This window comes from Pelophylax lessonae, assembly GCF_965119305.1.
Source record: "Pelophylax lessonae genome assembly, chromosome: 2".
Lineage (NCBI taxonomy): Eukaryota > Metazoa > Chordata > Amphibia > Anura > Ranidae > Pelophylax > Pelophylax lessonae.
This window is the reverse complement of record NC_138769.1, coordinates 42145197-42166970: the sequence shown is the minus strand read 5'-3', so window position 1 is coordinate 42166970 and position 21774 is coordinate 42145197. Positions and strand designations below refer to the sequence as shown.

Sequence of the window (21774 nt, the reverse complement as noted above, 5' to 3'; positions counted from 1 at the left end):
GAACAAAGAATATCCCACTATAGTGTGTACTTGTCTCAATTCAGAGCACTAAGTGTCATTTTCTGTCTGCTGCCTAATTCTTCTATCAGCATGAATCTCTTCTGACAAGTTTTTTGTCACCAAGAGGAAACAAAGGTGACAGTGAAGGGAGCTCAAGCACACAGCCTGTGATTGACAGCTTGTGTGGAGGGTGTGTCCCTTCTCTCCAATCAGCTCTTAGAGCAATCCTCACTGAGCTCTGCAGTGTGTAATTTCAGCTCTCCACAACCTTTTTTTCTGGCATGCTTTATAAGGTCTGAACTTTGACTGTAGAGAAGAGAACACTGCAGATAAACAGGTACAACTTATGTGGGAGGATTTCTTTCATCTCTATCACCTGAGGCCAGTCACTTCACTATGTATATGTAAGGGTTTACACCCACTTTTAACCACTTTACTACCAGTCACGTAACCTCTACGTCGGCTGACTTTGAGTGGTTATACCGGGATGATGCCTCTAGCTAGAGGCATCATCCCGGTACCGTTGTTTGAAGCCGACGGTCGGCTTTCCGTCGGTAACGATCGATGCGGCTCGGGAGCCGCTCGATCGTTACCCGGGGGGGCGGGAGGGGACGTCCCCCCCCCTCCCGCCGCCTTCCGCGGCTTTGCTCGGGGCTACCGTCCCACCGGGAGCCCCGAGCACCCAGCCGGCACGTCCGCCGGCTGGATGGAGTCCCGATGAATGCCGGAAACGGCATCGATCGGGTCTCCGATGACGTAACCCGGAGGCGGCGTCCATGACGTCACGTCCGGGTTACTGTGCTGCAAAAGGCGGCAGATTTGAAAAACGGCTGTATGCAAAAATGCCGTTTTCGGCGTTTTGCATACAGGGAAGTGTAGTGGAGGGGTCTAGGGTCTTTTAGACCCTCGATCCCTCCATAAAGTGTACCTGTCACGACATATTGCTGTCACCAGGGATGTTTACATTGCTTGTGACAGCAATAAAAGTGATCAGATTTTTTTTTTTTTTAAAAACCTGTAATAAAGTTTAAAAAAAAAAGAAAAAATAAATAGGAAAAAAAAAAAAAAAAAATTTAGCCGTCACCGTTAGCTCGCGCACAAAAAAAAACGTATACGCAAGTCGAGCCGCAAATGAAATCGCTGTTCAAACCACACATGTGAGGTATCGCCGCGATCGCCAGAGCGTGGGCAATAATTAAAAAAAAAGAGCTACACTCTAACTCTAAACTGGTAACCGTTAAATAAATTTAAAGCGTCGCAGATTGAGATCTCTATTGACCGTAGTTTGTCGCCATCCCACGGGGGGGCGCAATTTTAAACCGTAACATGTTTGGTATCTATTTACTCGGCGTGACATCATCTTTCACAATATACAAAAAAAAAAATGGGCTAACTTTACTGTTTAGTATTTTTTAAATGCAGTGAAATGTGATTTTTCAAATTTTTTCCAAAAAAATGGCGTTTTAAAGACCGCTGCGCAAATACCGCGTGACAAAAAATTTTGCAATGACCGACATTTTATTCTCCAGAGTCTTTGCTAAAAAAATATATATAATGTTTGGGGGTTCTAAGTAGTTTTCTAGGAAAAAATACTGGTTTTAACTTGTGAACAAAAAGTGTCCGAAATAGGGCTGGGGCTAAAGTGGTTAATGCGTTCATTTAGGCAGAATAGTCACTTTTTTTCTGGCCTGCATGAATGTGCCTAAATGCGATAACGCAAATGTACATTTGTCAGTTTTTTGCTACCAAAAGGCTTCTCTCCTGTACATGCTGGTGGTGCATTTCTTTTTCTGCCTGTAAGCGCCTATGTGTACATGGGCACATAGGAACATATTTACAAAGCAATGAATGCGACTTTCACCAAACATTCACTGGTGGTGAATATATCACTGTCCTATAACACATGGCCAGGGAAGATTCACCTGAAGTGATTGTTTGGGAATTCTCTGGTTTAAAAATCTGCCCCATAAGCTAAGATGGAAAACAGGAAAGCAATTGCCCGGTGGGACTTTGAACTGAGGTGGACACAATAGTCACTCAAACTCAGCATCTCTGATTTATTAGGTAAAACCAACATGCAAGAGTAGTATTGGGTAAAACCAACATGCAAGGGTAGTATTGGGTAAAACCAACATGCAAGTGTAGTATTGGGTAAAACCAACATGCAAGGGTAGTATTGGGTAAAACCAACATGCAAGTGTAGTATTGGGTAAAACCAACATGCAAGTGTAGTATTGGGTAAAACCAACATGCAAGGGTAGTATTGGGTAAAACCAACATGCAAGTGTAGTATTGGGTAAAACCAACATGCAAGGGTAGTATTGGGTAAAACCAACATGCAAGGGTAGTATTGGGTAAAACCAACATGCAAGGGTAGTATTGGGTAAAACCAACATGCAAGGATAGTGCAACATGAGCCAGTATCCAACATAGACATCAATACATAGCGTGATGGATAAGATAACAATATAAGAGTATCAGTATGCATATAGATAGATCTTGTTTTTGAACTCAATGCGTTTTGTGGGTTGACATAGCCCACTCATCAGGAGTAAAAATTATGATATATGATGTTTGGTCAACGTGCAGAGTAATAGCTGATAGGGTATGGCAACTCAAAAAGTAGAACCCAAATGGGGAGAAACCCTACTTCCATAACAACCATGCCATATTGCTTGGAACAGTGTTACCATGTGATGGCAGCAAGATAGTCCGGTATGGGAGGTGAAGCTGCAGGACCCAAAAGTGCTCCACTGGACAACAGGTAGAGGATGAGGATATACCATATGTGTAGAGAAACCTTCCAATATGGCCAGTCTCTGAAAGAAAGAAAGAATATATAATATATATATATATATATATATATATATATATATATATATATATATATATATATATATATATATATATATATGTAAATTATATCATAATTATCATAATTTGGGTGATATTGGACAAGGAAATCATATACAGTCAATGTTTATAAGCAGAGTCATAGATATGGGCCAAGAGGAGTGGAAACGAGTAACGAAAGGGGTAGAAGGGGAAAAAAAAAAAACGAATATAGAGGGGCGTTTAGAGGCAAAAAAATGTCAAATGTCTAAGTGGCATATTTGGCATACTCTGTGCATGGAGCCTAAAGGTGTTCTCCCACTAGGCACATCCACCAGCAGGCCAGCACACTAAGAACAGTATGAAGTGGTCACACTGGTCAGATGGAGTGGACATTGGGGGGTCAGAGCTGTACTAATCACCTAGTGTGAGTCCATCCCAAGTAAGCGGTCCTGTGTCTTGTTTCATCTGCTGTCGTTTCTTTTTGGGCTTAGGTTTTCTTCTCGCTAAAATGACTTTGTAAATGGTTGGTGGTTTTGTTGATGCCTGAGTTTTTTTTTTTTTTTTTTTTCACTTGCTAAAATCAGAATTCTTCACTGGAACCGTAATAGGGGGGGAGGAAAAAAATGCGAAGGCAGGCTTAGAAAAGCGTTGGCGGTTGGCTTCCTACATTGAGATTGCTAATCCTCGAAGCGTCTCATTTTTTTGAAAACTAATGTGTTATATTGTGTGTGAAATGAGATTGATGTGTCATTCTAGAAGCTGTGACTATTGCGTTTTTACTATCTCTTTGCTGAGGAGACATTGTGTTTCTTGAATTGTGGCTGACTCTGCAAAGTGCATCTTCATTAACAAGTCTTCCATGATTAATTATATATAGTCGGGTCTCAAATTCCATTCAAATTCTATCTCATGATGCTCATAGCGTTTTTTTCAGAATTAAAGGGGACCTGTTGTTTTTAAAAGAAGCTGGTGGTGGTTGTGGTGTTTGTTTATATATTAGTATTAAAGTAAAATCTCCATCTTTCCTAGCTGGAACTATGTCCCTCACTAACCTTTGAGGCCGCTGGATGTACCGTATAAACTGTATGTAGCTGTGGCTATATACAGAACACCGCACTGTGTTCCGGGTATTGAGCAGAGACCAGGAAGGTTCCTCTGGCTGAGTCAGAGGTTATGACATCATCAGCTCCGCATCTCTGACTTACAATTAGAGGAAGCTTTGTATTCATTGATAGAATACATTGCTTGCTCTGTGCACCACTGCTGTAGACTCTGTGTTCCGGGTATGAGACAGGAAGGTCCCAGCTTGCACCCTTAAGTGTGGTATGTAGCCACAGCTACATACATTTAACCACTTCCATACCAGCCCTATTTCGGACACTTTTTGTTTACAAGTTAAAACCAGTATTTTTTCCTAGAAAACTACTTAGAACCCCCAAACATTATATATATTTTTTTAGCAAAACTCTTGAGAATAAAATGGCGGTCATTGCAATATTTTTTGTCACGCGGTATTTGCACAGCGGTCTTTAAAACGCCATTTTTTTGCGAAAAATTACATTTCACTGCATTTAAAAGATACTAAACAGTAAAGTTAGCCCATTTTTTTTTGTATATTGTGAAAGATGTCATGCCGAGTAAATAGATACCCAACATGTTACGGTTTAAAATTGCGCCCCCCTGTGGGATGGCGACAAACTACGGTCAATAGAGATCTCAATAGGCGACATTTTAAATTTATTTAATGGTTACCAGTTTAGAGTTAGTGTAGCTCTTTTTTTTAAATTATTGCTCACACTCTGGCGATCGCGGCGATACCTCATGTGTGGTTTGAACAGCGATTTCATTCGCGGCTCGACTTCCGTATACGTTTTTTTTTGTGCGCGAGCTAACGGTGATCGGGGCGGCTACCTTTTTTTTTTTTTTTTTTTTTTTTCCATTTATTTTATTTATTTTTTTAACTTTATTACAGTTTTTAAAAAAAAAAAAAAAAATCTGATCACTTTTATTGCTGTCACAAGCAATGTAAACATCCCTTGTGACAGCAATATGCAGTGACAGGTACACTTTATGGAGGAATTGAGGGTCTAAAAGACCCTCGACCCCTCCACTACACTTCCCTGTATGCAAAACGCCGAAAACGGCGTTTTTGCATACAGCCGTTTTTCAAATTTGGCGCCGTTTTGCAGCACACTAACTTGGAAGTGACGTCATGGACGCCGCCTCCGGGTTACGTCATCGGAGACCCGATCGATGCCGTTTCCGGCATTCATCGGGACTCCATTCAGCTGGCGGACGCGCCGGCTGGGTGCTCGGGGCTCCCGGTGGGACGGGAGCCCCGGTAAAAGCTGCGGAAGGCGGCTGGAGGGGGGGACGTCCCCTCCCGCCCCCCAGGGTAACGATCGAGCGGCTCCCGAGCCGCATCGATCGGTACCGACGGAAAGCCGACCGTCGGCTTCAAACAACGGTACCGGGATGATGCCTCTAGCTAGAGGCATCATCCCGGTATACCCCCGCAAAGTTTATGACGTCGTCCTAGGGGGAAGTGGTTAATACCACACATCCAGCGGCCTCACATGCCAGCTTGGCCAAAACGAACTATGTAATTATATGATAAAATGTATATCAAATCTTAGATGTGATGGCTGTTGGTTTTCTTTTTTAGGCTTGTGTTTTTTTTTTTTTTTTATCTGGTGATCCAGCCAACAAGTCTGTTTTTCACAAGCTCTCCAGCAGAATGTATCAGTTTACAAGAATGAGCACTTAACACTGGCAGGGGATAAAACGATCACCTTTTTATTCATGCAAAACCTTTATCCCAAAAGGGGAAAACAGTTTGTTTTTTAACTGGAACCATGGGTTGCAGGAAAGAAAATAACTCGGAGTGATTGTGTTCTTTCAGCAGGAAGGGGGAGGGGAGGATGCAGGGAGCTGTCCCTGCCGGGAGAACACAGTGATTACTGCTAGCGGCTGTAGCCTCAGTAATCGCATGCTAAAAAACTGACATGCTGGTTGTACCCCCCGTTAATCGATGGATCTTGGAGTATAATCAGACTGCCTATACTGTAGATGGATTGAATCTCAACCAGTCCCTGCTGAACCAGCTGAGATTCGAATCTTCTATGACTTGCTTTAGGATTCCCTTACTGTGAATGTTTTAATAGGGTTGTTTAATAAAGACAATATAAATTAGAATTATCAGTTTAGTTACATGGCGTTTGTCTTAGATGAGTATCGGATCACTTTACTTGGCAAATTACTGCAGAAAACCGTGTAATTTCATTTGGAGCACATACTTTTGTTCTAGCCACTGTATTCAAATGTATTGTTTTTTTTTTTTTTTTTTTTTTCGTTTTTTTTTTTCCCCGCCAAGTTAACCGGTTGCCGACCGCCGCACGACTATATACTGCGGCGGTCAGCCCCGGCCAGGCAGAGTGACGTATCGGTACATCACTCGCCTGTCACTGACTTGCGAGCCTATCGCAGGCGGGCGCGCGCCCGCAGAGGCGCACGCCCGCCGCGGCTCGTTCACAGACAAGTCAGTGCGTGTGACCGGCGGACTCGATGTCCGCCAGTCACACTGCGATCGCTCCTGTGAAGGGAGAAAGACAGAGCAGCTTGTGTAAACAAGCTGCCTGTCAGTTCTCCCTGTGTAAAAGTGAAGATCTGTCCGTTCTACTATGTAGAACGGTTGATCTTTGCTTTTACACCAATAGGAATGTCCCTGCACAGTTAGAATCACGCCCCTAGGACACACTTAACCCCTCCCTGTCCAATAAAGTTAACCCCTTCCCTGCCAGTGTCATTTTTGCAGTAACAGTGCATATGTATAGCACTGATTACTGCAGTAATGTCACTGGTACCCCCAAAAGTGTCCAAAATTTCAGTCAAGGGTCCGATCTGTCCGCCGCAATGTCGCAGTACCGAAAAAAAAATCGCAGATCGCCGCCATTACGCGTTAAAAAAAAAAACCACCAAAAATGACAAAAATCTTTCCCTTTGTTAGTAAACGCGATAACTTTTGCGCAAACCAATCAAAATACGCTTTTTGCGATTTTTTTTTTTTTTTTTTTTTTTTTTTTTTTTTTTTTTTACCAAACATAGGTAGCATAAAACAAATTGGCCGAAAAATGTTAAAAAATTTTGATTTTCTTTTTTTTTTTGGGGAATTTCATATAAAAAAATGTGAAAAATATTGTTATTTTTGCAAAATTTACGCTCCTTTTTTTGTTTATAGCGCGTGATCAAAAAATCGCACAGGTGATCAAATACCACCAAAAGAAAGCTCTGTTTGTGGGGAAAAAAAGGACGTCAAATTAGTTTAGGTACAGCGTCGCACGACCGCACAATTGTCCGTTAAAGTCACGCAGTAAAAAATCGCAAAAAAACCCCTGGTCCTTTAGCAGCCAAATCCTCCGGGGGCTTAAGTGGTTAAATGTAGAAAAAAAAAAAACTGTTGATCTGCCAGAAATTAGATTAAAGCGGTTGTAAACCTGGAAAAAAAAAAACCCTGCAAGACAAAGGCATAATGAGCTAGTATGCATCGCATACTAGCTCATTATGTATTACTTACCTTAGAACGAAGACCCGACACGGACCCCTGGACACCGCTGCGGGCGCTGCCATGATCCCTCTGCGTCTCTTCTGGGTTTGGCGGCTCCGGCGCTGTGATTGGCCGGAGCCGCGATGACGTCACTCACGGGCATGCGCGCGGGAGTGATTTTTCCGACAAGCTCCCGGCAAGGAAAACTGAAGGCCCCCCCCCCCCCGGACCTTCAGAGCGCATGCGCCGCTCGCGTGAGCGGCTGCATGCACTGCAAATATCTCCTAAACCGTGCCGGTTTAGGAGATATTAATTGTAACTACAGTTAAGCCTTATTATAGGGTTACCTGTAGGTAAAAGTGTCAAAAAGCGGGATACTACCGCTTTAACTTCTAACTTACTGATTGAGCTGACAACCGTGCCTCTGCTGCAAGTAGTGTTGTCACCCCCTGAGTTATCCTCTGCTGGACTACAGTAAATCTTTCTTCTATGTTAAGGGTATGAGGAAGGTACAGAAAACCTTTCCCTATGTTAACCAGTTCCCGCCAGCGTGGCCCATATTTGCCGCCTCTCAGCTGGTGGGCTTTAACGTGACCTTATGGAAACCATTTTCTGTACTTGGAACGCGCGCCCTGCACCAGCAGAGACCAGAAACCTCCCAATGCATATTTGCAATTGGGAGCTTTCCAATCATGTGACAGCCAATCACAGCGGTCACAGGATACAAATGCCCGTCTCTGCCTCCCAGCATTTAAAAGCTGTTAAAGGGCCGGGAGGTGGCGGTGGGAAGGGGGTAAAGTAGAACTAAAGGCATAACTTTGTATTCATTTTGGATGTAGTAAGGTAGGGTTATAACCCCTGTCAGGTGTTTTGTCATTTGTGTCCCATTGGGGAGCTTTCCCTTAGCTTCCTGTCCCATAGTTTAAACAGGAAGTGAGAGGAAATCTCTCTCCATAGGGAGGGAATCCCAGGGTGTCACCAGAACTAGTGTCCCTATTGGAAGATTTCCTCTCCATTACTGTTGCGGGGACAACCCAATATTTGGTATTTTCTTTTTACTTTCAATTATAATGGCAAATATGACAAACCGTTCTCTGAATGGCTAGGGCTATGTGTTGAGAATGCAGAAATGAAACCTCAAGCTCTGCAGAGCTTTTTGCGCCGTTCGCATTAGTGTGACTTATGCGACTTTGGACACAGTCACCTGAAGACAAGTCTCAGCCCATTCATTTCATTGGCAACCGTTTCAATCTGTGTGACTTAAAAAAGGCTCCTGCACTGCTTTGATGTGAGCCATGCAACTTTCGTGTGACTTGATTGCCAGAGTGTGTAAAGTCTCATGAAAGTCACACTAGTGTGAACCAATCCCACAAATAAGAATATTCAAACTAGAATGCTGCAGAAATGTATAGAAGAGGCTTTAGCTTTTGTAAATAATAAACACCTGGTGGCTTAGTGGTTAGCACCATAGTCCCATAGTGTTAAGGTCTTGGGTTCAGCTCCCACCAGGGATGCGATCTGCATATTATTTTCTTGTTTGTATGGGTTTCCTCTCACTGCTTCAGCTTCCTTCCACGCTGTAAAATATATACTAGTAGGTTAGTTGGCTCCTACCCAACATCAGGCTTAGAAGGCATGAGACTGACAGTTGTAAAGTATAGTGGGGTGGTGACTGCTGTGATCAGCGCAATGTTCTCTGTAAAGTACTGGGGAAAGTTATCACTATATGTTAATAAAATAGATGTTTCGTTACCTATGCAAAGTAAAGATTCTATACAAATGGTTTAAAAAATATACTTTGGGGTTTATTTAGTAAAACTGGAGAGTGAAAAATTTGGTGCATAGAAACCAATCGGCTTCCAGGTTGTATTGTCAAAGCTTAATTGAACAAGCTTAACCACTTAAGCCCCGGAAGATTTTACCCCCTTCCTGACCAGGCCCTATTTTGCGATTCGGCACTGCGTGACTTTAACGGACAATTGCACGGTCGTGTGACGCTGTACCCAAATGAAATTGACGTCCTTTTTTTCCCCACAAACAGAGATTTCTTTTGGTGATATTTGATCACCTGTGCGACTTTTTTTTTTTTTTTTTTGATCATGCGCTATAAACAAAAAAAGAGCGACAATTTTGCAAAAATAATATTTTTCAAATTTTTTATATGAAATTCCCCAATAAAAAAAAATGTAAAAATCAAATTTTTTTTTTAAACATTTTAGGCCAATTCGTTTTATGCTACCTATGTTTGGTAAAATAAAAACGCAATAAGCGTATTTTGATTGGTTTGCGCAAAAGTTATTGCGTTTACTAACAAAGGGAAAGATTTTTGTCATTTTTTATATTTTTTTGTTTAATGAGTAATGGCGGCGATCTGCGATTTCCTTTTTTTTTTTATGCGGGACTGCGACATTGCGTCAGACAGATCGGACCCTTGACTGACATTTTTGACACTTTTGGGGGTACCAGTGACATTACTACAGTAATCAGTGCTATACATATGCACTGTTACTGTAAAAATGACACTGGCAGGGAAGGGGTTAACTTTATTGGAGAAGGAGGGGTTAAGTGTGTCCCTAGGGGCGTGCTTCTAACTGTAAAGGGATGTGGCTGTTTGTGTAACTACAGAGGTATACGATCCTACATAGCAGGACCTTATGGTCTCTGCACTTACACAGGGGAGAATGACGGGCGGCTTTGTTTACATTAGCCGCCTGCCTTTCTCACTCTGTAACGGACGATCGCGAGTGACCGGCAGACATCGGGTCCGCCGGTCACACGCGGGGGAAGTTAGGGAGGGAGCGGGAGCACGCCTCCGGCGGCGCGCGCTCGCCCCCTAGAGCCTCACAGGCTAGTGATGTACCCCCTACGTCACTTTGCCTGTGAGGAGCTGACTGCCACCGTAAATAGTCGTGCGGCAGTCGGCAAGTGGTTAAGGTAGAAGCTGATTGGCTACCATGTATAGCTGCACTAGATTCTGAGTGTACCAGTTTTATTAAATCTCCTCCTATGGCATATAAATGATATGTAATTCTGTTCAGTTCCTGTTATGAGTTTTACATTCCTGTTCAGTTCCTGTTGTGAGTTTTACATTCCATCACCCTACACTGTACAGACTGTTAAATGGCAGTGCTACCTTTTCTGCATGTGTTCCGCTACTTTAGTGATCTCCACTTGCTTCCAGGTCCTGCACTGAGCAGCTGCTCTCCTCAATTGTGAACCCAGGAAGTCTGCCACACGGCTTGACTGCCATTCAGAGCATGCTTTGCATTCTCTGTACAACTGTAAAGCATTCTCTGATTGGGCAAGGTGAAAAGGGAGAGCGGTGACAAAGCATTTTCTGAATGGAACCCATGCCGAGTGGCTGATCACCTGTATTCACAATGCATCAAGCTGGTCGCTCAACACGGGACCCGGCAAAAAATGGAGACCGCTGGAGTAGTGTAGCGTCTACTTTCGTGATTTCCAACGAAATCGGCTGGTATGATATGTGGCATAGTTGCATAAGTTCAAGCTGGACCACTGTGCCTATGTGTAACATGGAATTATTCTTATACTGCTTTATCAATTTATGTGGACTTGGCTGTCAACAGTTGCGACCTCCAAAAAACAAAACAGAAATGCAGTAGCATAGCATATCAATTGTTGCATAGTCAACCACTATCTATGTAGCATAGACTTGCAACCTGAACAAATCCTTGCATGAAGCTACCACCCGCTATGGGGAAACTGAGGCCAAATATGATCCAAGTATATGAATGTGGTAGAAGCGTGCTGCCACCTATTGATAGAAATTAGGAAATGACAGGGTGCAGCTGCTGCAATCACCAAATGTGTTCCCACACTCGCAATAAATCAATATTAAAATGTGTAATCGCACTGCCTCTAAATCAAGGTAAAAACTAGAAAGTGACAAATAAAATGACTAAATGGGTAAGTATTTGTGTAAGTGTGTGTGTGTATGTATGTATGTATGTATGTATGTGTGTGTATATATATATAATGTATATGTGTGTGTGTGTGCCAGTGCAAATTAAACCTATAATGCAAAAAAAAAAGGCCAATGCAATAAATCTTATAGCTTGTACAATCAAAGTCTCTATGTGATATGGTGCTTCAAAGTGATGACACCACAGTGTAACGACAATTTACCACTTGTGCTCCTTTCACCAGGTGAAGTGCAAGCTCACCTCCTTTATACATCCCTAAAGGTCAACAAAGCATAAACGCAGATCAATCCGATAGGCCCAACTATGGTGTTCAGGTTCCTTCAAGAACGATGGAATTCCCTCTCAAAGATGGCTCCACAAAGCTCACACATCTGTCATAGGCAACAAACAGAAAAAACAGCCTCCAATAGCGCAGTACCTGAGTTTTTTAAGCTCAACACACCGCACAGAACCCACTTTATAAAAATGCACTCCCATTTATTAGGTAAAACAAGCATATAAAAAAAAAAAATCCAGCTTCTCACATGATCCAGTGAAAACTCCCGCCAACAGGCTCAACCCCCACGTTACGCCGCCATTGCATGTTTATTGATTGGTCTGCATTTTATGCTTTGTTTACCCTTAGGCTCCATTCACACTATCCGTCCGTTGGACGGATTCTGTTTTTCTCAGCGGGGGATCGAGCCGCCGATCCCCCCACTGAGCAGGAGGATGACAGCTGTGTCTCCGCGCTGTGTTGCGGAGACACAGCTGTCAATTCCCCATGCATCTCTATGGGGGAAATCGGATGGGAATGGACAGTCGGTCCGTTCTCATCCGATCCGCTGGACGGATGGGAAATAGGGTTTCCATCCGTCCAGATTTGACGGATCAGATTGGGTGTCAGCGGACATGTCTCCGCTGACATCCGATGCCCCATAGGAATGCATGGGGGGGGACTGTTCAGATCTGCCAAAAAAACGGACAGGTGGATCTGAACAGTCCGCCTGTGTGAAAGGGGCCTTAGGGGTCTTTAATGGAGGTGAGCTTGCACTTCACCTGGTGAAAGAAGCACGAGTGGAAAATTGTCATTACACTGTGCTGTCATCCCTATGAGGCACCTTATCAAATAGACTTTTTTGATTGCACAAGCTATAAGAAGCTTCATTATTTATTACATTGGCCTTTTTGCATTATGTGTGTTTATGGATTTAATTTGCACTAATATGTATGAAACTCCTATTTAGTCTTTATTTTTTATTATTTTTACCTTAATTTAGAGGCAGTGCGATCACACTTTTTAATATCAAATATGATCCAAGCCTCCAAATTGCAGACTGAGGTTTTTTTTTATTTTTGTGAAATAGAATGGTTTGTCATTGCGTAGTTCCATGTGAGGGTCTCTAGACTGGTTGCTTGGTGGGATCTTTCAGTCCTGTAAGTTTGAGCCTTTTCTGATTTCTATTGAATTCAATGACGTATAAAAGCAATACACGGAACATACAGAAAAAGGTTCGGATTATAAAACCCCTGTAGTCTGTGAAATCCTTTTTTAAGGAATCCATAATATACAAAACCTTTGCATGGAATTTTCTTCATTTGCAGGGATTTTCTCTTACTTTCTGATTGGCTATGAGACAGGAAGTGAAGGGAAATCGGCTTCCAGTAGAATCAAGCAGGTTGTGGTGTGTATACTGTTTCTCACAAAAGTGAGTACACCCCTCACATTTTTGTAATTTTTTAATTCTATCTTTTCATGTGACAACACTGAAGAAATGACACTTTTCTACAATGTAAAGTAGTGAGTGTACAGCTTGTATAATGGTGTAAATTTGCTGTCCCCTCAAAATAACTCAACACACAGCCATTAATGTCTAAACCGCTGGCAACAAAAGTGAGTACACCCCTAAGTGAAAATGTCCAAATTGGGCCCAAAGGGTCAATATTTTGTGTGGCCACCATTATTTTTCAGCACTGCCTTAACCCTCTTGGGCATGGAGTTCACCAGAGCTTCACAGGTTGCCACTGGAGTCCTCTACCACTCCCCCATGGCGACATCACAGAGATGGTGGATGTTGGAGACCTTGCGCTCCTCCACCTTGCGTTTGAGGATGCCCCACAGATGCTCAATAGGGTTTAGGTCTGGAGACATGCTTAGCCAGTCCATCACCTTTACCCTCAGCTTCTTTAGCAAGGCAGTGGTTGTCTTGGAGGTGTGTTTGGGGTTGTTATCATGTTGGAATACTGCCCTGCGGCCCAGTCTCCGAACAGATGTCACAGTACATGTTGGCATTCATGGTTCCCTCAATGAACTGTAGCTCCCCAGTGCCAGCAGCTCTCATGCAGCCCCAGACCATGACACTCCCACCACCATGCTTGACTTGCACTCCTCACCTGGTTACCGCCGGTCATGCTTGACACCATCTGATCCAAATAAGTTTATCTTGGTTTCATCAAAGGACATGGATTTACTGAAACCATGTCCTGTCTTAAGCACACTGTTTGCGGACTTGCTTGTGCATCATCTTTTGAAGAGGCTTCCCTCCTGAGATGACAGCCATGCAGACCAATTTGATGCAGTGTGCGGCGTATGGTCTGAGCACTGACTGGCTGACCACCCCCCTCCCCACCTCTTCAACCTCTGCAGCAATGCTGGCAGCACTTATATCTCTATTTTCCGAAGACAACCTCTGGATATGACGCTGAGCATGTGCATCCAACTTCTATGGTCAACCATCGCGAGGCCTGTTCTGAGTGGAACCTGTCCTGTTAAAGCGCTGTATGGTCTTGGCCACCGTGCTGCAGCTCAGTTTCAGGGTCTTGGCAATCTTCCTATAGCCTAGGCCATCTTTATGTAGAGCAAAATTTCTTTTTTTCAGATCCTCAGAGTTCTTTGCTATGAGGTGCCATGTTGAACTTCCAGTGACCAGTATGAGAGTGAAAGCAATAACGCCAAATTTACCTAACCTGCTTCCACATTCACACCTGAGACCTTGTAATACTAAGTCACATGACATCGGGGAGGGAGAATGGCTAATTGGGCCCAATTTGGACATTTTCACTTAGGGGTGTACTCACTTTTGTTACCAGTGGTTTACACATTAATGGCTGTGTGTTGAGTTATTTTGAGGGGACAGCAAATTTACACTGTTATACAAGCTGTACACTCACTAATTTACATTGTAGCAAAGTGTCATTTCTTCAGTGTTGTCACATGAAAAGATTGAATATTTACAAAAATGTGAGGGGTGTAATCACTATTAGATACTGTACATAGACTATCTTGGACCAATATAACTATGTATAAGATAGCCATGCCTGGAGTTATCCCTCAAACTATCCTGAAGTTTAGCTGTAAATTCAAAGCAATCGATCTGGGAGGTATAAACAAAATATAAAGATTGATTTCTCCTGCATTTTCATGTTAGGCTGGCCATACATTATACAATTTTCTTACAACTTTCTGTACAATTTTCCTGAAATTTATCTTCAACTATGTAGTACAAAAGCCTTCCTAATTGTATACAAGTGAAAGTGTTGTTTAGCTTTGACCTCATATTATGTGGTTTGTGGTAAATCTAACAGAAAATTGTACAAGAAAATTAAACATGTATGGCCAGCCTAAGTAACTGATTGAAACTGGACATGAGAATGTTTGTTAAATTTGATGAGCAATGACTACATTCATGCAGATAGGTCAGCAGGGTCTTGTTTTAGTCCCCTTTCACACTTGTGCAACTTGTCATGCAACTTTGGACATCAGAGTTGCACGACATGTAGTTCCCCATGTTTTCCAATGATAACCATTCATATATGTGCAACTTAAAGTTGCAGCAACTTCAAAGTAGTTCACGCACTACTTTGGTTTGACTTTCATGCAACTTCAGGGCCATAGACTTCAATGTTAACCCTCAGAAGTTGCATGAAAGTCATACCAAATTGTTATACTGTGCAACTTGTGTGCAACAGTTGTCCATTAAAACTGGTCAAAGCCAAAGTCGTATCCATGTTGCATCCATCCAAAGTTGCACTCCAAAGTCGATGCAACTTTGGAGCCATACAAGTGTGAAAGGGGCCTTAAAGTTAAGGTTATGTAAGAATGTCGATGTCCGTAGTCAGGTGCACTAAGCTATTGGTGCCCTCGCCTCTTGTCCAAGGTCACCTGTGTGCCTGGTCATCCGGCTTCTAATGGGGACTTAGTCATCTGTTTATTGCCCTGAAGAATTCAAGTGAACTCGCTCATACAACAGGAATGAGTGTTCACATTTGTCTGCTTTTTTTGAGAGGTTTTCAGAACAATCCAATGCTTTTTTTTTTTTTTTTTCTTCTAGCTTAATTTCTCCTATTAATTAGCGTACGGAGAGTGCTTGTAGCCCTGCTGAACAGATTCTCTGCTCCTTCACAGGTAATTGAGCTTCCGTTGCAAGGGTCCTCACTGACTATCCACCGGGATGAGTACTGCTGTGTCGTGACCCCAGGGGCCCTGGTGAGTAATGCTGATTCCTAGCCAAGCTTAAACAAACCTGCTTGAAAGGAGAAACGTAGAGGAGCTGGAGTGGATGGAAGAAAGAGCAGAAAACGGAAGTGTTTACCAGTATGGAGATGTTTAATTCAGTGAGCCACCAGTCTAAACCTTCTACTCCCCCAGGCCTCAGATCTAGAGAGAGAGCGAGAGAGAAAGTATAATTGTTCAGAATCAGAACTGGTAAATCGGAGTGCAAATAATTACTAGGTAGAGTATGTTTACATAAGATCTGTATCATTGCCAGGTAGTTCTCCTTGGGCACATCTAAGAGGTGCTGGTTATACATGAAACACACTGTTAGTTCTTTGTCAGACTGTTTGATGGCGTGGCTTTTTTTTTTTTTTCTTTTAACTTTTTCACTGCCAGATCTAATTGTTTTTCGATTTATTACAAAACACACATTTTACGCCTGAAGATTATGTAAAACCCAACAGAACATTACATATTTTCTGAAGGCAGAGAGCCTGAATAATTTTAATACAGCACACATGGAATGTGGAAGTGATTAGGCCGCTGTTTACAGGCTGGTGCTGTCGTCAAATTATGCCTTTCGTATAATAATATTTTTTTCTCTTGCGTCCTCCGACAGTCGCCGCCACATCTAAGTCATCACTATTGGGTATTGACTTCCGCTCAGTACCCAATAGTGATGACTTAGAGGTGGCGGCGACTGTCGGAGGACTCAGAGAAAGGAATTTTACAGGTAAGATTTTACAAAATTTCTGTTTTTTTTTTTTTTTTTTTTGTATTTGCAATGTGCCTTTACACCTGCTACAGATTGATTACTCCAGAGTTCATTCCTTAGCCCAGTCCCCTCTTTTTGCTTGTCATATCCCTCTTCTTAGAATGACTACTTACTGTGTCTACTACCCCAGCTCATACTCCATACGCCTCACTTTCCAACATAATGTTTTATCTAGCTGCCAGGGCTGGTACGAAGGGGGGATAATTCAGTGTCACTTGAGTGACAGCTTTTAATCCGCTGAACTAGCTCACATTATATCCAAGATGGTGGCATCCAATAACCACCTCAGGGGTTTTGTGACTTGTACAATTCAACAAGCCCTATGATTGCTCCTTCAGTCACAGATTACAGGTGCAGGACACTAGGCAGAAAAAGCATCTGGCTACGCCTGTGGGCAGTCCCAGGGGTTATACTTCCTCTCTCTGCTATAGGTACTCAGTTTTTTTCTTTTTGCCTAGTCAGGAGTAAGGACCTAGTTCCTTGCTGGAATCTCTGGTCCTGGAAAATGTTTTTTTTTTTTTTTTTTTTGGATAGAAATTTTTTCCCATGAGATCTATCATCGACTGCTTGACTGGGTGACGGGCTGGATAATCTAGATCCAGTGGTCACCCCAGTCTGGCTAGCGAGCGACCTCAGCTCTGCACTAGATTGGCCACTACATAGCCCCACTGGACGGGAGCTGACCTGCTAGTTAACCACTTAAGCCCCGAAGGATTTGGCTGCTCGAAGACCAGGGCCTATTTTGCGATTCGGCACTGCGTGACTTTAACGGACAATTGCGCGGTCGTGCGACGCTGTACCCTAATTAAATTGACGTCCTTTTTTTTTCCCCACAAACAGAGCTTTCTTTTGGTGGTATTTGATCACCTTGTGCGATTTTACTTTTTTTGCGCTATAAACAAAAAAAGAGCGACAATTTAAAAAAAACTATTTTTCACTTTTTTTTTTTTTATATGAAATTCCCAAATAAAAAATTTAAAAATCAAAAATTTTAACATTTTAGGCCAATTTGTTTTCTGCTACATATTTTTGGTAAAAAAAAATCGCAATAAGCGTATTTTGATTGGTTTGCGCAAAAGTTATTGCGTTTACTAACTACGGGAAAGATTTATGTAATTTTTATTGTTTTTATTTTTTTTAACTAGTAATGGCGACGATCTGTGTGTGTTTTTTTTTTGTTTTGTTTTTTGCGGACAGATCGGACCCCTTGACTGACATTTTTTACACTTTTGGTGGTACTAGTGACATTACTACAGTAATCAGTGCTATACATATGCACTGTTAGTGTAAAAATGACACTGGCATTGAAGGGGTTAACTTTATTGGTAAACAGTGGGTTAAATGTATCCCTAGGGGCGTGATTCTAACTGTGGGGGGGGGGGTGGCTTGTGATGTAACCACAGAGACATACGATCCTACATAGCAAGATCGTACAGTCTCTGCAGTTACATCAGGGAGAATGACAGACGGCTGTGTTTACATCAGCCACTTGCTTTCTCCCTCTCCAGTGGGAGATTGCGAGAGGCGGGCGGACATCGGAGCCGCCGGTCACTAGCGCGGGGATGCCTGTGAACGAGCGGGGCAGCGCGTGCTCGCCCTCCACAGGCCACTGAGCGAGTGACGTACCCATACGTCACTTTGACCAGCAGCAGCTGCCTGCCGCAGTATATCTGCAGGGTTTTGGGGTGGACGTGGGCTCCTCCTTGGGATGGTCGGCCCCTCGGGTTCCCCTCCTTTCCGTCAGACAACCTCTTTCATCTGTCACCCCCATCCTACCCCCTCCCCTCAACTTATGCTGGGGCTGTGTGAGTGGTCTGCTCCACCTCCTGAAGTGGGGGCAGATCGATATGCTGGCAATGGGGGCCGGGGGGGTGCGCCACCAGACAATCTGCTGTGTGTGGGGGGGGGGGCGTTACCTGGGGGAGGGTCCTGCCAGGGTCCCCCATCCTGCCTGGGCCTGTCCTTGAGGCCTAGGGATCCCTCCTGGGTCCCTGGGAGCCTTCTTGTGCCGCCATTTTGCTCTAGCCTGTGTTTCTTTGCACGGCAGCCATGTTTGTGTAGTCTGGCGGCCGGTTTGCAGTGGTTTGCCTTTACAAATAGCCGTGGCCATGACAGTGGATCCCTGTGGGCGAAGATTTCAGCGGTGGGAGCCCCTCATCCCCTGGTGCTGACTTTGACCTTGATCTTTTCACTTCCTGATTGCTGCTTGTAGAGTGCAGATTATCCTAGTGGCTGCAGGTGCCTGTTTCTGCGGAGCAGTGAGTATGGTGGGGTTCTCTCCCTCTCTGCTGAGGATCGCTTGGTGCTTTGTGCCTGGCAACCGGGTGGTACTGCCAGCGCGGTGGGGGTTGTCCCTTGCAGTGTTAAATTTTTTGCGGGGTCTCCCTGGTGACTCATGGAGTCATTGGAGTGCATCTCCCCACCTGACCCCCTCTCGAAGGCTGCGGGGCCCTCCGAGTCCCAACCATCCTTCGATGCACTGACTACGGTCCTGGAGTCCTTTGTGTCCCAGGTGGAGGTGGCTTTCGGGCGACGGGCTAGCAAAAAGCACTCCCCTGCCTCTTCTGTCTCAAAGGATCCTGAATCTGATTCGGCCGCTGCGGAGGTAGGTCACCCAGCTGGGTTTGCCACCACGCTCCCAGAATCCTCAGGTAGTTAGGATAATTCTGCCACATCTGCAACCGCACACAAAAAGGCGCTGGTGGAAGCACAGATTGTATCTGTGTGTGAGACCTTGACGATGGAGGATACAGCTGCGACAGAGGCACAGGTTCCCTTTGGCACTCACAAGCCATCCGGAGCGGCAAAGGGGTTTCCTTTTCCTGCCTATTTTGACAGAATTGTTGCTAAAGAGTGGGGACGACCAAAGCTTACCCTTGGGGTCCCTAAGCAATTTCCTAGGCATTACCCCCATGAGGCGTCCCTTATTAGAAAGCGAACTGTTCCACAGGTGGTGGACTCTCTGGTTTCTAGATTGAAAAAGGCAACCATGATTCCGGTTGTATAGTCCCCGGCCTTTAAAGATCCGGCTGACAGAACGATGGAGGCTGTGGCCCGCAATATGTGTGCACTCTGGCTGGCTCGGCACTGAGGCCGGTATTCACCATTGCCCTGGTGTCGCAAACTCTGACTGAGTGGGATAATCTTTTATGCTGTGACCTGGAGGGAGAACAGCTCCCCCCTGCCTTTGCTGAGCTGGCGGACCAGCTGGTCCAGGGGCTGCAGTTTATCTGTGACGCCTCTTTGGATGCGGCTTCTCTAGTGGCTCGGCGCTCTGTTTCGGCAGTCATACTTAGAGGTTTCTTTTGGTCTAAATGCTGGTCTGCGGACCAGACTTCTAAGGCCTTGACTGATCTTCTCCCCTTTCAAGGGGATTGTCAGTTTGGGGCTACCCTGGATGACCTCATTAAAGGTCTCACAGGGGGAAAGTACTTTTCTTCCGCAGGCTTCTAAGTGCAGAACTTCAGGATGGACTCCATTCGTACAGTGGTGGCATCCCTGCATCAGGAGGATTTTCTTGCCTCTATCGACATCAAGGATGCTTACCTTCACATTCCAGTATGTGTCGGTCACCAGCACTTCCTCCGCTTTGCCGTGGGGGAGGAGCGTTATCGGTTTTTGGCGTTACCCTTTGGTCTCGCCTCTGCTCCTCGGGTCTTCACAAAAGTGTTAGCCCCAGTGCTAGCAGTGCTAGCTTTGTTGTGTCAACGGGGGATCACGGTACTGGTCTACTTGGACAACCTCCTTCTGCAAGCAGCGTCCTCTACTGCTCTGGTGGAAAACCTGGAAATCAGCATATGAACTCCGAGGAGTTCGACTGGATTCTGAATTTCAGAAGTCTGCTCTCGTTCCGTCCACAAAGCTGGACTATCTGGGTCTGACTCTGGACTCGGCCTTAGCCAGAGTGCTCCTTCCTCTGGGCAAACACAAGAAATTGCAGGCTGCGATTCATCTCCTGCTGTCCAGCAGATGGTCATCCCTCCAGTCATCCCTTGCATGCGAGTGCTGGTTCTGTTTGCACAGTTCCATACGAGGTCCCTGCAAGGGAAGTTCTGGCCAAATGTGACAAGACCCTGCAGTCTCTCTGCTCAGAGGATCTAGATACTGGAAGAGTCCAGACTACCGATCAGTGTCTTAAAACTCCAAGTGATCAGACTGTGCCTGGACCATTGGACGGATCGTCTTCAGAGATGTCCAGTGTGCATTCAATCGGATACTGCCACGGCCGTGGCTTATTTCAATCACCAAGCGGGCACAAGTGTCCTGGCGGCGCTGGAGGTAGCCGGCATTCTAAGGTAGGCAGAATGGTTTGTTCCAGCCCATTCCGCCGTACACATTCCAGGGATTGAAAACTGGCAGGTGGATTACCTCAGTCGGCAGGCGTTGGACCAAGGGCAGTGGTCCCTTCAGCCGGAGGTGTTTCATCAGTCGTGTCTCTCGTTGGGCATCCCGAGGTGGATCTGTTGGAGTCTCTGCTTAACAGGTGCAGAGGTTTGTGTCTCAGTCACAGGATCCTTTGGTGGACACGCCAGTGGCCTCTTGGGTCAGTATAGTCTGCTTTGCGCCTTCCCTCCTCTCAAGCTTCTGCCAAGACTTTTACGCAGGCTCGAGACTGAAGGGTCTCCGGTTATCTTAGTGGCTCAGGACAGGCCTCACCGAGCTTGGTACCAGATCTGGTGTGGCTGGTCTCCAACATTCCTTGGAAGCTTCCTCTTAGGGAGGATCTGCGGTCCCAAGGACACATTTTCCATCCTGCTTTACAGTCGCTGGCTTTGACGGCTTGGCTGTTGAACGCCAGGTGCTGATGGATAGAGGTTTATATGAGTCGGTGATTCCACCACTGTTTAAAGCTAGGAAATCTACTTCTAGGAAGATCTACCATCATACGTGGAAGATGTACATTGCGTGGTGTGAGTCTCTTGGGGTTCATCCTTGCTCCTTCTCTGTGGCTTGGGTCTTGACCTTCCTTCCTTCAATGGGGAGTTGAACAGAAATTGGCCTTGACTGCCATCAAGGGCCAGGTGTTGACTTTGGCGGCCTTCTTCCAATGACCCTTTGCCACACACTCCCTGGTGCATACCTTTCTTCAGGGTGTCCATTTGGTTCCCCTAGTGCGGTCTCCGTTGGTGCTTTCGGTCCTCCAGAAGCCTCCCTTTGAGAATCTTTATGCGATTCCCTTGTGTACGCTGTCTCAGAAGGT

The 21774-nt window shown here is 44.6% G+C and overlaps 1 protein-coding gene across 4 annotated transcripts in view; it reads left to right on the top strand.

Moving 5' to 3' along the window:
- Positions 1 to 21774, top strand: part of BCL9 (BCL9 transcription coactivator) — a gene marked incomplete at its 5' end in the record, with an annotated part of 467860 nt that overhangs the window by 337604 nt on the left and 108482 nt on the right. For 3 of the 4 annotated variants that reach the window (XM_082245782.1, XM_082245779.1, XM_082245778.1), the window contains one exon: positions 15710 to 15790. The exons of the other annotated variant lie outside the window; for it this stretch is intronic. The remainder of the gene's footprint in view (positions 1 to 15709; positions 15791 to 21774) is intronic. 4 annotated transcript variants of the gene reach the window in all.